The sequence below is a fragment of the Candoia aspera genome, chromosome 6, assembly GCF_035149785.1.
Source record: "Candoia aspera isolate rCanAsp1 chromosome 6, rCanAsp1.hap2, whole genome shotgun sequence".
Taxonomy (NCBI): domain Eukaryota; kingdom Metazoa; phylum Chordata; class Lepidosauria; order Squamata; family Boidae; genus Candoia; species Candoia aspera.
This window is the reverse complement of record NC_086158.1, coordinates 49,647,704-49,663,870: the sequence shown is the minus strand read 5'-3', so window position 1 is coordinate 49,663,870 and position 16,167 is coordinate 49,647,704. Positions and strand designations below refer to the sequence as shown.

Sequence of the window (16,167 nt, the reverse complement as noted above, 5' to 3'; positions counted from 1 at the left end):
TGGGACCAACTAAATGCAAGTCACTGGAGGGTGGAAACTGTAATATGCCCTCCCTGCTTGATCTAATGGGATGGGCTGATGAAATCGGAGAGAGGTGTTCCCTCAGCTATCCCAGCCCCATGCCATGAAGGACTTTAAAGGTCCAAACCATCACCTTGAATTGGAGCTGCAGCCAATGCAACTCACAAATCAGAGATGTAATATGTGCTGTTCTAGGGACACACATAACTGCCCGCGCCACTCTATTTTGTATCAGTTGAAGCTTCCAGATACTCTTTAAGGGTAGCCCATGAAGAGTGCGTTACAATAGTCTAATCTGGAGGTGATTAAGGCATGAGCCTCCCAATACTGGAAAGGGCACAACCGGCGCACAACGCAAAGCTGTGCAAAGGCCCTCCTAGCCACGACTGCCATCTGCTCTTTGAGGAGTTGAAAGTCTAGGACTCCCAGATTGCACACCAGGTCTGTCTGGGGCAGTGCAACCCCCTCTAGCACCAAGGATGGCATAGTCCCAAAACCAGTAGGACCCAAAATCCAAAGCCACTCAGTCTTGCCAGGGTTCAGCTGAAGCCTGTTGTTCCCCATCCAGACCCTCACAACCTCCAGGCACTGAGATAAAGCATCCACAGCATCACTTAATTCTCCAGGGTGACAGATGTATAGTTGGGTATCATTAGCATACTGATGATACCGCACCCTATGGTAATGGATGAGCTCACCCAGCGGCCTCATGTAGATATTAAATAGGAGAGGGAAGAACACCGAACACTGCAGGACCCCACATAGTAAGGGTCGAAGGCAGGACCTCTCCTCCCCAATCAACACTGACTGAAATTGACCCTGGAGAAAGGAGACAGACCAGCACAATACTGTGCTGCTCACCCCCAATCCCCTGAGCCGATCCAGAAGGATACCAAGATTGATGGTATCGAAGGCCACTAAGAGGTCAAGTGGGGCAAGGATGGATGCATTGCCTCCATCCTGCTCATTCCAGAGATAATCCAAAAGTGTGACCAATGATGTTTCTGTCCCATACCCAGGTCTGAATCCTGACTGAAAAGGATCCAAATAATCCACTTCATCCAAGGCCCTCTGAAGCTGTTGGACAACCACCTTCTCAACCACCTTCCCCAAAAAGGAGAGGTTGAATACTGGATGAAAATTTGTAAATAAAATGAGTAATTAAATAAGCATAGATCAATCTATGTATCCATATAACAATAGATCAGTTATTATGAGGGCAGCTTTTGAAAGAGAAATATTTTCAGAACTGTTCCACAAATAACTGGGGGTTTTGTGTCTGTGTATTTGTATGTATACACAAGTCCATAGGCAAGCTATAGCCAGCAAGCATATCGAGGTACTGATTCCTACCCCCTTTTAAGAGCTTTTAATGTCATTATAGGACATATATTTAAATAATGAGATTTTAAGAATAAGAAATATCTATTAAAAACAAAATCTTGATACTCCTCAAAAGTGACTATGGCTGTAATTTCACCAACTTGACTGCTCTGGCTGGCCAATCACAATTACCCCTGATTTGGAATTCAGTTTAAGATCACTAATCATCCCCAATTTGCTCAAATTATCCTGAAAAAAATCCATTACTTAAATAAGTTATACTTATTTCTTCTGAATTTACTCAACTTGATGCTAATAATTCCTGGACTAAAATAAAATTATTTGGTTTAGTGAGACTACAAATTACACTGATTACAAGACAATAACTGATCTTCCATTCATTTGTTTGAAGCCTCACTTGAAACTGTCATTTAGGAAGGAAGGCTGGCATTAATCTGATTGTATATGACAATGTTTTAGTAAATACTATTTAGTATTGCTCAGTTTCATAGAACATTTACTTATTTTTATTTCAGTAAAAACCCAGTTTAGAATTGTGTAAAACACCAAGAAATAAAAAACCATATATACAATTGAGACTCAATCAGCCATGCTGATACTATTGACAGCACTGCTTTTGTCTCGGCCCCAAGCAATATAATATTTTACTAGTGAGAAGAAAAAATATAACAAATATTTCTTGTTCTTCCCTTTATATTTAACACTAATAAAAAATCAAGCTATCCTAATACTTCTGCTATATACAAGTCCTTTTAATTAGTCCATATTTCAAAACTCTGAACATGGACTAAAATTCATACTACTGAAGGATTCTCAAAATTTCTTCACGATTAAAAAATACATAAAATCATTCTAAAAAATTTTCACAGACATCTCCAAATGTTTGCATGAAACTTGGTAAGAAAAATAGAGACAGTGCAGTTGTGACACTGGTAACATCATATGGTCATTTTAAAAAAAGCTAATTATGATGATGCTTCCATAACCACAAGCAACAATAAAAACTTTTATGAATCCTGTGTTCCTGTGGATGCCTCCACTGGAGCCTGCTATGCTCCCCATTCCACCTAACTTTTAATTAAAAGGAGGAGAGGAAAGGGGCTTGCAGCACAGTAAACATCAGCTTTTATCCTCAAGGTTTCAACTGGACTCCGTTGGATTTCTTAGAAAATAATCACAGTGGGCGGCTTTGTTTGGAGTGTCCTCTTCTGACTATAAAAAGGGCAACAGTTAGCAAGGAAAGTGCAGACCCACCTGTGTGGGGCAAGTGAGCAGCAGGCTGGGCATGGAGCATCCTGCTGAGCTGAATGAGCACTTTTTAACGCTTCATGTCTCCTAGGAGAACTGAGAACTTACAGTATGTCTCTCAGGGACAACTGACAAGCCTCCCTCAGCGGCCATTTTGCAAGGCCAGAATATATGTTCAAAATTCTGAATGAGTCCACCAATACCGCAAATTAGAGGGCCTTGTTTTTAAATGTGCAGAATGCATTCTTTCTCACACTGGGGTAAGTCCTTTATTTCTGAACTCTCCTCTCTTCAAACTTCTATGCCACATACCATGCCTTTCTAGTGGTCCCCATCCTTCAAGAGTTGCTAGTGGTTGAAGCAGAAAAGACAAGAAAGCCCATGTCTTTCTGTTGTCTAGAACCTATCTGTTATGCATAATTGGAACCAGTTTAAAGATGATATAACTGAAAAGATAAGTTGCTGACCTATACAGTATAAGACAGTTGTAGCAGATTCACAGAATTTAAACTAAAACCTTACAGGGGTCAAATAGTATACCTATTACCCCCTGAAACTCACACTGACCTTTTTATTTTCCATTGCAGTTGCAATTTTCCAGCAGTTTAAGCTCGTTTTACTTAATGACTCTAACATGAAGTTGAAGATGGAAAATGTTCCTGGCAAGTTTGTTCCACTCAACAGTAATTTATGCAGGTGTGTTTGCGTCAGGCCCCACCTGCTTTATACCATGGACTCTATGCCACTGACCTTCTGTCAAGAATGTTTCAGTTGGTATGCCTGTATACAATATCATTATAGCACACTGTGTACTTGCAGCTAAGTAAGTGATGGCTTACTACAAGGAAATATAGTGGCCAAATAGCACAATGGACTTCCTTACTACCTTAGAAGCTTCTTGTAATTGAAGTTTAATGTTTTAGATGTAAGATCTAAAATAGGTACAAAAAAAATTGTACCTATTGCAAAATACATTTTATATGGAAATGCAGTCATTTCATTTGAAAATTTGTTTCTAGATGAAGTTGCAAAGTGATCAGCATTTATTGAGGGTAATTTTCCTATAAAACAGTAAGCCTTCCTGGGTAAGTAACAGTAACAAAAAAAAAAGTAAGTAACAGTAAGCCTTTACTGGGACAAGAGCTAACACAAGAGGGAATAATAGCAAAAAATTTTAAAGATCAAAATTATGTATTTTTCATTATCATAGCAATATGCAAAGTCAACCACAATTGTGAAAGTCCTTTTCTAAAACCCTACAAAGCTGCTACTTATCCATGTAGTTAATAATAATATTAAATTTATACTGAGCTATTTGATGAATAAATGCTGTTTTCTAAAAAAATTTTTGATTAGACAAATTTCTATGAACAACCATGGTTTGCATAGTCTTTGTGTATTTAGATAGAAATGGTTATCAAGTGATATGCATGCACATATAAATCTTTCCTAAGTATTCTTAAATATTTATTACAGCTACAATCCTAATACACCCATTTCTGATGTGTGAGAGAAAGAAAAATATATATTTAGTAAAGATTTGAGAGCTCATTATGCACACATATAAGTAACAACAATAGCTCCCAAGTATACAAAATAATTTCACTGAAAATGGTTTTATTCAGTCCAGTACCTGAGAGGTATTCTGAGCTTTAATTGAACTTGTAATAATTGTGTGCTACCCATATAGTACACACACACACACAAATGAAGATGTAGACAAAATGGAAACTGACATAATAATTAGCACATTCATAGTATTTTTTGTGTGTGAAATAAATAATCAGATATTTCTAGTTTATGTAATCTGACCTCAATACTCTAGATGGCATCAGACTACATAATACAAAATACACAAAGGAAATTCAGCACCTAGGGGTATGGTTCAATAATTTTCAGAAAAGTAGATGTCTTACAACACATAGTCCTGTGATATCTTACAAAGATTTAGGACTAAGATTCTGTGGAATTGAATTTATTTCATCAGATGACCCAAGTAGTATCCTCTGTTGTATATGGTTCATCTCTGTACCAGTGCTCAATAGCCTTTTTTCATTACACAACTCCAAATGCCCTTTTGAAATAAATATTTTTCAGAGACAGAATGCTAAATAGCAAATGCTACACTTCCATTTACATCAAGTTAATAAGATTAAATATATAGCTAATACAAATATTCTCCATTCAGGTATTTTAATAATTTTTCGCTTTGTTCTACTAAACATTATAATTTGATAACTCTGTTAATTCTCTGGGGATCCTTTCCAAGATTTTCAGGGGCTTTATGTTGTACATCTCTGATTTACAACATCCTGGTTCATTTACAAAAATAGTTTTACACCTTGATAGTAACTGTAAGAATAAGTCAAATGTCTTCTGGGAGGCATTTCCCTGGGCACTATAATCTGAGCTGAATATATGAACATATCTAAGGGATACTTAGTCTATATGCAGAGTGTATCAGCCATGCACACTGGCCTTCCCCTCAGTGTTATCATACATGCCAATTCTGTCCCTCACTCCCTAACTTAGGGCTCTTCCTGACAGACACAGGAGGGTCACTCAAATCCTAGTCACCTCACAATTGGACTATTGCAATGCACTCTACATGGGGCTGCCCTTGAAGTCCAACTGGAAGCTACAGCTGGTTCAAAATGGAGCTGCGCGAGCACTAATGGTACTTCTTGCCATGTCATTGCAGCCATGCAAGCTGCATTGGTTACCAGTTGGCTTTTGGATGCAATTCAACGTACTAGTCATCACCTTTAAAGCCCTTCATGGCATAAGGCCTGATGATCTTATTTCCAATTGTTTCTGCCTGCCTGGAACATTCAGGCAGAGTGGATGAGCTCCAGATCTCTTCCATTAAATGTTGCCATTTTGTGGGACCAAGGAAGTGTGCCTTCTCTGTTGTGGCCCCTGCCATCAGGAACAGCATTCCACCAGAGATACAGATGACCCCACTCTCTTGGGGTCTGAGAAGCCCTTAAAACCTGGCTTTGTTCCCAGGTTTTAAGGGCAAGCTACTATATATAAACACAGAGCAAACTCCACTCCCTTCTAGCACTGAAGATGTTATCTAGTCCGGTAACAAAACGCCTGCAAGCAACCAGCCAAGCTCAGAGAGCACCAAGGACTCCAAGGTTCAACTCTGAGCTACATATATTCTCTTCTATTGGTAATTTGTATTAGTTTTTTATCTTCCTTTTAAAAAATATTTAATGAAATATATATATATATATATATATATATATATATAATAAAAAAGGAAAACATAAGGGTATCGGTCCATGAACTGACAAGCTCAAGAGAAAGTGGGTCATGTAGCAAGACAACCACCGAAAACACACAAATCGTACAACCAAAGAATGGTTAAAGCAGAAGAAAGTTAATGTTTTGGAATGGCCAAGTCAAAGTCCTGATCTTAATCCTAGAGAAATGTTGTGGAAGGACCTGAAGTAGGTACTTCATGTGAGGAAGCCCACTAACATCTCTGAATTGAAGCTGTTCTATAAGGATGAATGGGCAAAATTTTTCCAAGATGATGTGCAGGACTGATCAACAGTTACTAGAAATGCTTAGTTGCAGTTACTGCTGCCCATGGGGAGGGGGGCACACCAGTTACTGAAAGCAAAGTTTCACATGCTTTTGCCACACACAAATATGTAGCCTTGGATCATTTTCCTCAATAAATAAATGAACAAGTATAACGTTTTTGACTCATTTGTTTAATTGGGTTCTCTAGATTAGGACTTGTGTGGAAAACAGATCAGGTTTTAGGTCATAGTTATGCAGAAATATTGAAAATTCAAAAGGTTTAACAAACTTTTAAGCACCGCTCTGTGTGTGTGTGTGTGTGTGTGTGTGTAAAACATAAGTAAATAAATGATTCAATTATTATTACTTATTAACAATAAATAAAAAATGGAATCCAACTGTCTTTTCAATTCATATTTTGTTTAAACAAACCTTAGAAGTAACCTGGGAATAAAAAACAAAGCTGTTGTTGAAGGCATCATACACCTCAAATTAATGTTCATACAGTCACCACCTATTCTATAGAAAATCTCATTTACTATAATCTTTGAGTGCCCTCCAATTGGTTGTATTTGAATAGACTCATCATTTTAACAGTTTCAGTCTTGAAGTATAATAAAGGTTTTTAGTTATATATAATGGATTTTTTTTACATTACAATAAGGATATCTAAGTAATTTTCAATTGATTTGGTTGAGTGAAGAAATGTTTTCTCTTTTTTTGTTCCATATGAACATTGTTGTGGCCAGGGCTTAATACAGAGACTACATTTGAACATAAATCGATCCTCAAAAACTATCATAAACATATGCAGAAGTTTCCAGCTGCCAGAATCGTACAATGTCCATGCTATAGACTCAGAAGTTCTTGAAAACTATTTTCCCATGGTTCCAGGAAGTGTTAAGAACATGAGACAAGAATACTGCTAGATAAGGGCTTACAGATTCATTCAGGGTATTTTTTCAATTGTGGCTAACCAATGCCTTTTAAAATGGGTTTCTACAAAAGTTCATAAGAGTATCAGTGATCCTCTTGATTCTGATGTGTATGGAATATGGGAAGGTACTACAACAAGATGAATATGCCAGAGTAAAGCTAAACAGCAACAAAAACATCAAGCTATCTTTCCTTCCACTTTTTTTCTCAGTAGAAAATAGTCTGGCTGCCAGCAGCGCATTCATTCTCAAAGCAGAAGTACCTGGTGAACACCTATATACTTTACTGAGCCTCTTACATATTGAAGCAATATCTTCAGGCTTCACAGAGGCCCTATGGGCCAAAGAAACAGATTCTTCTTAGCCCTGCCCCCTTTCCCCCCCATCATCAATTTCATTTCAGGCAGAACTCTTGCCATTAAACAATTTCCTTGTCTATTCTACATGAGAGTGAATGAATTGCCAATAAAAACTAACTCAAACTTACCTCAAGCATAGCTCATTGGAAGCCATTCTTCAGCATTATATACCACAGCCAAAAGATAAACTAAACAGATGAAAAAAATCTGAGGCATTCAGAGATCCTCTATGGTCTAGCTAATGGTAGCTCTGTTACTTTGAATAAAATAAAAATATTAGATTATGTTTTAATCTTTTTTCCCACAATAGCAGTGAAAAGTTAAATACTGAAAACCCTAGATAACAACTGAGTATACTGGTTCTTACACTGCACTGAGCCCTAATGAGTTTACCATGATATGAGAACCCAGCCATTGTGCTTTAGGGCATGGTTTATAGATTAACATTTATGAACCAGTCCACTGTGGCTTGTTTACCCAGCCATGATAAAAACAAAGCATGGCTTACTATGAAAAATAAACTTAGCTACTGAAAAGTTTAATTATAACTAATTGATAGTGTCAGAAGCAAAGCCAAAGTCCTACCATCAGTTGCTCAACAGAAATTTTGCTGAAACTTCACTCTACCCGGCTATCTCAGTAGTCACTGAAAACATGAAGTTTATCCATGATCAGGCTGATACTCCAAAATAAAGTAACCCTCAACAACTGCACAGTGGATATAGCAGATCTCCAGAAAACAATAAGCAACTGCGGAAAATAATGCATGAAGGCGAAACAAGCTGGAGCCCTTATTTGCAATTCAAATGTATTTTATGACTTCAGGCAGCCTTTGTTTCCTTCAAAGAAAGGCATGCAAGGAATGGTTAAAAAGGGTGTGTTGGAGGATATGACTGCAATGAGGGAATATCACCTGGCAGGAGAATTTTGTAGGCTGAAGAGTCTTGACAGGGCAGATAAAGCGCTGGAGGTTCCCCATTGCTATTTAAAGAATCCAACGTCTTTTAGCAAATTTTTGTACAATCCTTTTTTAGGATTATGATAATTTTACAGTACTTTGGGTACAGAAATGAGCCCCTCTGCTGTCCCACTGCTTCGAAACACCTGAGGAAAAAAAATAAAAACTCTAGCCTTACCCATATATATGATATGGCCAGATCATCATCCCTTGCATATGGTTCCTGGTTTTTCAAAAAATATTGTGCAGTCCCAAATACTGAAATGTTACTCTAATATATTGGACCTCAGAATACCTATTATATAAAAATGATCCAGTCTTCACGATGAGACAAAAGTGTTTTTTATCATTTTCCTTGGCACCATCTTTTTATGAATCTGAAATACACCACATGATTGAGTGTACATATAATGGTTTCCTACAATTCTGAGGCAAAGAATCTATCTTTATCAGGAGGTTTAATAAAGCCGAAATGTAGAAAAATACAACATACAATGACAATATTATGTAATATTCTCACTCTTGCTTTCCAGAGAGATGAATACATAACATCAGAACTGCCCCTTGTGCTATTTATCTAAATTGCTAATTGAGTTAACTATTGTCAATGAACTCAACGATAGTCAGTAGTTAGGTTAGGATTAGGGTCAATACTATAACTGTAAGCAAAACTTAGCCCAAATCAGCCCAATTTGGGGGACTTCCAACAGCAGAACTCCTGAAAATCTTTACTTTCAGCTCAAAAAAACAAAATCCAGTTCGAGCTAATAAAAATAAACACTGATATGAAAAATAAAATATAAGCAAGTAAATAATTTAAATTGGTCTTGTTTTGTTTGTATAATGGACTATATCCCATATCATTATATTTTATGTTACTGTCATATGAATTTCTGAAATGTGTATGTACAGCTTGTAACTAGATAGCTATATAAATGTTAAGCACCAGTTAAAAATAACTGAAAATATATCATTTGTGAGAGCTTTCCTGATCATAGTTATTGCTAACCTGAAAAAGGTAAAGATTTACACAAAATTGATTGTTTTAACCCACAATGCAATTCTTTAATAACTATCCCAACCACATTCCAGTTTTGATCAACCAGTTCCATTTAATGCTGATGTATTTTTTTTTAATTTAGAGGCTAATGTACGTAACTTCTCACATGATTTGATGTGAGAAGTTACCTACATTACAGAAAACAACTTCTGTATTTAAACTTACAGCAGATACTGATTTATGTGAATAGCAATTATCAAGCAATTCAGCTGATATAAAACATCAGTGTTTTTCAAACAACCTATTTCTATAGCAATATCACAAGAAACTCTTCATAATAATTGATTTGAGGTGTCCCCTTCTCATAATCCTGCAGTTTTTCTTTGCAACAATGCAACATGGGCAAAAAAAGGTAAGAGACTCCATCCAGGCACTTTTATCTCTTCTCACTCGCTTCCCAGGAAACTGTCACTGGTTACTAGTTAAGCCATATATATATATATATGTACGTATGTATGTATATATGTATATATATATATATATGAATATATATATATATATGAATATATATATATATATATATATATTCATTCATTCATTCATTCATTCATTCAGATTCAGTCTTGTATTTAATTAACCACTTGCCCAAGTTGAATAAATTCCTTCAAGGATAATAGACTGATAGAGTCACTGCTCAAGAAAAGTATTTTGTCTGCGTGTCACAAGTTAAGTACAAAAAGTAAACATTTTGTAGGGACAGGAATTTGTTTTGCCTTTATCTTCGAGATTAACGTATTCAGTAAGCTGTATTCAGGAACAGCATGCTCTAAAAAGGATGCTCTCCAGACTATTTTTAAAGTCTTTACCTTTTATTGATTCTATCAGTTCCTGCTCCTTAGACAGTAAACTAAATAGAAATGCTTATATAGCAACTAGAAAACTTGTTTATCCTATATTTTCTCATGCCTTAACTCAAAAGCATCTAACATTAAAAACATGTTTTCTATACACTGCAGTACAACGAGGTCAGTATGCTTCTGACTCAGAGCTGAACAGCAATACAGCCATATCTGCAGACATGCACATTCTTGAGCATAGCCCTTTAAAGGTTTGCAATTCATAATTAATATCCCCAATGAGAAAAAATCACTTGAGTCAAAGCCCTAAAGCCACAACAAGCTAATTACTAATAAAAGCTCCACAGTTTCAGTTAAGCTTTGGGAATGTCGCTAGACACAGCAAATAGCCCAACGGTGAGCAACATTTTAAGCCTCTGGTTCTTTGTGGTAAAAAAATCCATCTTTTCTATTCCCTACCCCATCAAGCATTGAGGACTCATGGTAGACAGAATTGCTTACCCAGAGTGCAAAAACAGAGAAAAACCATTAGCTTTTTTTTTTAACTCCCTAATCTGCATTAAAGTTGCGCGAATCTGGCAAATAATATATCAATTCAGACCCGCTCACTAATACTACTTATTACAACCAGGACTTCTTATATCTAAACAGGCCCAGGCCACTTACAGCTTTGGTAGTTCTTAGGTATAATAAAATTTTGAAGTGACTTATGAAATAAGTCATCCAAAAAGAGTGAGGCATGATTTTACTTTTTTTATAGTATAAAAAAATATCAAAAGTTCCTATTTGAGTTCCTAATCCTCATTCCCTCTCAGTTTGGCTACTACAAGACTTATTAGCTCCATGGCACAAAATGAATTGGCTCAATGCAGATAACGTGAATTAATTCCAGACATCTGGTAAATAAAGCCATAAGAGCTATCTGAGGCCCTTTTAAAAAAACGTAACAGACATAATTTTTAAAGGAAGTAGTAGTACAGGATATTAGAAACCACAAAGATTCTCTAGTGAATTTGCATAAATGCTTAGTCTACTGACAATATTGGACATAGTAAGTTTTCAGATCTATACTGATATTCATAACATAATTAGAGATTGCAGAGAAAACCATTCTCACTTGACCTGCCTCCAAACTGGAGGAGGAGTGGAGTGGAGCTGATTTTGTCAGAACTCATTTTTTTTTTATAAGAATCTTATTAAGTTCAGATTTTATTTTATTAAGTTCAGATTTTATTAAGTTCAATTTTTTTAAGTTCAACAATGGTTTATTTTATCACAGTCAGTTATAGTTTATGGCCAAGATATGAAACAGGGTGAGTGATTTTGTAGTTATTGACTTACTTGTGATAGGTTTTTTTACCCCTCCCAAACTTGTGGTCAGGGAGCTAGAACCAGACATCCTGAAGAGTGAGGTTGAATGGGCCTTAAGAAGCATTGCTAATAACAAGGCAGCAGGAGACGATGGTATCCCAGATGAACTGTTCAAAATCTTGCAAGATGATGCTGTCAAGGTAATACATGCTATATGCCAGCAAATTTGGAAAACACAAGAATGGCCATCAGATTGGAAAACGTCAACTTATATCCCCATACCAAAAAAGGGAAACACTAAAGAATGTTCAAACTATCGAACAGTGGCACTCATTTCACACACCAGTAAGGTAATGCTCAAGATCCTGCTAGGCAGACTTCAGCAATTCATGGAGCGAGAATTGCCAGATGTACAAGCTGGGTTTAGAAAAGGCAGAGGAACTAGGGATCAAATTGCCAATATCCGCTGGATAATGGAAAAAGCCAGGGAGTTTCAGAAAAAACATCTATTTCTGTTTTATTGACTATTCTAAAGCCTTTGACTGTGTGGACCATAACAAATTGCGGCAAGTTCTTAGCGGTATGGGGATACCAAGTCATCTTGTATGCCTCCTGAAGAATCTGTATAATGACCAAGTAGCAACAGTAAGAACAGACCACAGAACAACGGACTGGTTTAAGATTGGGAAAGGAGTACAGCAGGGCTGTATACTCTCAACCTACCTATTCAACTTGTATGCAGAACACATCATGCGACATGCTGGTCTTGAGGAATCCAAGGCTGGAGTTAAAATCGCTGGAAGAAACATTAACAATCTCAGATATGCAGATGATACCACTTTGATGGCTGAAAGTGAAGAGGAACTGAGGAGCCTTATGATGAAGGTGAAAGAAGAAAGTGCAAAACCTGACTTGCAGCTAAACCTGAAAAAAACCAAGATTATGGCAACCAGCTTGACTGATAACTGGCAAATAGAGGGAGAACACATAGAGGCAGTGACAGCCTTTGTATTTCTAGGTGCAAGGATTACTGCAGATGCTGACTGCAGTCAGGAAATCAGAAGACACTTAATCCTTGGGAGAAGAGCAATGTCAAATCTCAATAAAATAGTTAAGAGCAGAGACATCACACTGACAACAAAGGTCCGCATAGTTAAAGCAATGGTATTCCCAGTAGTAACATATGGCTGCGAGAGCTGGACCATAAGGAAGGCTGAGCGAAGGAAGATAGATGCTTTGGAACTGTGATGTTGGAGGAAAATTCTGAGAGTGCCTTGGACTGCAAGAAGAGCAAACCAGTCCATACTCCAGGAAATAAAACCAGACTGCTCACTTGAGGGAATGATATTAAGGCAAAACTGAAGTACTTTGGCCACATAATGAGAAGACAGGGTACCCTGGAGAAGATGCTGATGCTAGGGAGAGTGGAAGGTAAAAGGAAGAGGGGTCGACCAAGGGCAAGATGGATAGATGATATTCTAGAGGTGACGGACTCGTCCCTGGGGGAGCTGGGGGTGTTGACGACCGACAGGAAGCTCTGGTGTGGGCTGGTCCATGAAGTCATGAAGAGTCAGAAGCAAGTGAACAAATAAAGAACAACAGGATTCTAATCATGAGTAGCTGCAACAAGGCAGGATTTGTGGTATAACTATGCATGCAAACCAAGTTAAGTCCAGACTACTTCATGCATGAGGTGGAGAGAGTAGATCCTGCCTCCTATCGTAAGTCTAGAGCCCAAGCTCAGACCACACAGTTGAATTGCTGTATTTCTTCAAAGGGAAGACACCCCTAAATTTAAGGTGATCCCTCCAAAAAAGAAAAGACTTGACAGAAAAAAATGTTATATAAATAGAAATACATTATAAATCCACACAAATACTTCTCAGTTAGGATTGCCAACTTTCACTGGAACCAGTCCTAAAGATTTCTCCCCCAACAAATGTGTACATGTCACACATCTATATATGTGCATGTATGCATGCAGATACAGAAACACACACACATATATCCGTAGATAAAAGCAAGCAAGCAAGCAAGATACCCAGAGACAGGACAAATAGAGGGGAAGTGAACAGATAATGATGAATGGGACTATAACTGGGAAGCTGAAATGGCCTACAAACTGTCTGGCCACAGCAGCAGGTGGGAAGGAGTTGCTGACAGAGGTCACCAATATCCTTTTGCCTGAGTAGGAGCCTGAAAGAGTAGTTGTTGGCATCCAGTTAAAAAAGAAGCCCTATCCGGCTGGGCCAGACTGAGAGGGCTGACACTAGTGAGTCTATCATTGTAACATCTATTACTGCGATTATACTATCTGCCATTATACTACTAATTATTATATCACCTATCACAATACTTGTCAGCCCTTCCTTCAAGGTAGACCAGGTCAGAAAACAGAAACAAAAACTATTAGAACTCTCTTGTTATAGGCTGTAATGAAGAATCTTAAAAGCCTGACAGAGTTTCTCTCTGTCCTCTCTTAAACAAAAGAGAATCAAGGTGGTCAATCCTGAGTTTCTTTCTCATCCCCTCTTCTTTCTCTGGAGTGAGCTGGTATTTATATAACCATTCTTGCATTCCTTCTTTAATATTATCTCCATACTCCTCTACATGAATAGTCCTCATAAGGTCAAGGACTAAGCTCAGCAAAAGAGGTGGGCCTGGTTGGCTGTGGTCAGCAGCCCTAGGTGGGAGACAAGTCAATGAAGTGAAGGCCCCTCACTTAAAGTGAGAGACTAGTAAGGAAGGAGACAAAACTGACATCCTGGTGCATGGGGTGATCTCTAGATTGACATGGTGAAATATATGGAAAGTTGATGATGAGTGAGATGTCTGAGGAATAGCCAGCTGATTAGCATTGCCAAGAAGCAGATCATATGTGAGTGGTTTGTAGAAAGTTGGAAAGTAGCTTGGGAAGATCAATGGGAGGGACCAGAGAGGTACTATGTGCAGTGCCTTTGGATTTTGGTCTTTTAGAGCTGGTGATGCATCATCTTTGACTCTTGATTAGGTAGCACTTCCCTGGACAGGGCTAGCACACAATTTGGGGGTCTGCACTCACTCCTGAATCAGGAGGCCTTGTTCACAGTCACTCATGCCTTGGTCACTTTCTGGGTGGATTACTGCAACACAAAGAGGGCTACCCTTGAAGACCATCTAGAAATTACAACTGGTTCAGAGTGCATCAGTTTTGGGCACCACTTGGTTTGTCCATATTACACCACGGCTGTGCAAGCTGTATTGGTTTCCATTTTTTTCCCTGGGTGCAATTCAAGGTGATGGTTATCACCTGTAAAACCCTACATGGCACGGACCAGGTTGTTTGCAGGACTGACTCTCCCTGAGGGTATCTGCCCATTCCACCAGGCCAGATAGGGAAGGTGCACCCCAGGCCTATTCCCTTAAATGTTGTTACCTTTCGGGACCTTGGAAGCATGCCTTTTCTGTAGCAGTCCCTGCCCTGGCAAGTTCTGGCAACCCTCCGGTCAATCTATCAATCAATGCTGTGAAAATGATGTATTTACTTGATTATCAATCAATCAAGCCATCAAGTCAGTGTCAACTCTTAGTGACCACATAGATAGATTTTCTCCATGATGATCTGTCCCTAACCTGGTCTTTCAGGTCTTTTAATGGTGCACCCATTGCCACTATAACTAAGTCCATACACCTTGCTACTGGTCGTCCTCTTCTTTCTCTTTCCTTCTGCCTTTCCAAGCATTAGAACCTTCTCTAAAGAGCTAGGTCTTTGCATAATGTGTCCAAAGTAGGATAATTTGTGACTCTAGTGTGAATTCTTGGTTGATTTGTTCGATGATCCATTTGTTTGTTTTCTTGGCTATCTATGGTATTCTCAGGAGTCTCTTCCAACACCAAAGGTCAAAAATGTCAATACTCTTTCTATCATGCTGCTTCAAAGCCCAACTTTTGCTTCCACAGAGTGTGACAGGGAAAACCATTGCTTGCACTATTCTGATTTTTGTAGGTACAGCATATCATGGCATCTGAATATCTTTTCCATGGCCTTCATGGCTGCTCTACCAAGTGAATATTTACTAACAGGTATTCTTATGCTAAAACTTTTAAATTATTTCAAGCAGTCTGATAAGATATTAAGATTTTGATAAAATATGAGGATTTGTTAATAAGGATAATCTAAATTTCTTTTGACTTGACTTTTTTTTTAATTGATTTTTATTAGAGAAGTTTTTTGCAATGTAAACACAATACAAATTTAAAGAAAATAGAAAGTTAAGAAACGTAAAAGTGATAACTAAATAGAAATGAAATGAAAGAAAAAATACAAAGAAAAAAAAGAAAAAAGATATAAAGTAGTGGCTTCCAATCTTCTTTATAGCAGTAATAAATTCATTTATATTTTATCCTCTCTCTCTTAAGATTACATCATGGCTCCCTAATTTCCATATTCTACCATTTCCAATCATCAAACTCATAAATCACAAGTTCATTTTTTCCTGTTTTCAGCAAAACGTCATAAAGGGTTTCCAGTCATTGACAAATGTAGTTATTGTCTTTTCCCTAATCGAACAAGTCAATTTTGCCATCTCTGCAAATTCTGTCAACTTCACCAACCATT

The 16,167-nt window shown here is 37.7% G+C and overlaps 1 protein-coding gene across 4 annotated transcripts in view; it reads right to left on the bottom strand.

The window, feature by feature from the left end:
- The window catches only part of CNNM2 (cyclin and CBS domain divalent metal cation transport mediator 2), a 114,245-nt gene that overhangs the window by 60,969 nt on the left and 37,109 nt on the right, over positions 1-16,167 (bottom strand). The window contains exon 1 of one of the 4 annotated variants that reach the window (XR_010068205.1): positions 3,181-3,259. The exons of the other annotated variants lie outside the window; for them this stretch is intronic. The gene's annotated coding sequence lies outside the window, so the exon portion shown is untranslated. Of the gene's footprint in view, positions 1-3,180; positions 3,260-16,167 lie in introns of those variants that run through there. 4 annotated transcript variants of the gene reach the window in all.